General features: G+C 35.5%; 1 protein-coding gene across 1 annotated transcript in view; it reads right to left on the bottom strand.

Annotated features, from left to right (window-relative positions):
* Nucleotides 1-1015, bottom strand: part of rfx6 (regulatory factor X, 6) — a 17399-nt gene that overhangs the window by 1902 nt on the left and 14482 nt on the right. The window lies entirely within an intron of this gene.

Here is a 1015-nt window from a genome sequence, read left to right as displayed (position 1 = left end):
AAAATGCAAAACAATTAAACACAACATAAGATAAAAAGTAAAAAATACAGTAGTTTACTTTAGTATTTACAGTACTATAGTGGCTATATTGTGATTTTAGACTACTGTGATTTCAACTGTAATACTTAGACTACTGTGAGGTTGTCATGTCGACAAGGTTGTAATGTAACTTTACAGCATTCTACTGTAAAAAGCATATACAGTAGTGTTACTGTGAAATCCGAAGGAAATAACTGGACATTTCACAGCCGTTATTTACAGTGTATGCACACTGGTATACATTAGACACAGAAGTATATCATGATGTAACTTCCTTGCATTTCCAAAGTACACACCTGTGAGCCAATCTGCAAAACACAGCCATCAGGTACGCAAACACATGATTGCTTAATTGTAGACACACCAATCAGGTTTAAGCACTATAGAAATGCAGCAGGTAAGTCTACTATGTCTGTACAGTATTTTCGTTTTTTTTTTGTGTTTTTCTTTTTACTGTAATTGTAACCTGTCCTTGATACAGTACTTTATGCTTCTGTTGGTTGCTGAGCTAACAGTGTTATGCTCACTTCTGTAGTACTGTAGCATGAAATATGTTTTGTTGGGAGTTGGAGTTTTCTCCATGTTGACATGTTGACTGATTTGGGTGTATGGAGAGAAATGCATTATATTTTCCTCAGTCTGCAGCATTTGTCTAGTGTAGTGTTTGGTGAACTTAGTTTTTTCTTGAGTACATAATCTACTTCTTCTGACTCTTACTGAAGCCACAAAATAAGCTAAGACAGCACGTGGCACCATGACATCAAAAAAAAATATTCAACTTGCTGAAAACTGCTGCTGGAAATTTCAATTTCCTTGCGGGAGTAATGCCAAAAGGATTATTAAAGAGAAGTCTATAAAATATATAAATATTTAACTGCATATGACACTGTTGTCAAAACCCACGCAATTGACATAGACGAGACGGCATCTTGGAAGTTTGTGATCAATACTGTATGGTGATGTCACCAAGTGGTGT

Source organism: Etheostoma spectabile, chromosome 18 (assembly GCF_008692095.1).
Source record: "Etheostoma spectabile isolate EspeVRDwgs_2016 chromosome 18, UIUC_Espe_1.0, whole genome shotgun sequence".
NCBI lineage: Eukaryota > Metazoa > Chordata > Actinopteri > Perciformes > Percidae > Etheostoma > Etheostoma spectabile.
The sequence above is the reverse complement of the archived record's forward strand: the minus strand, read 5'-3'. Positions and strand labels throughout refer to the sequence as shown.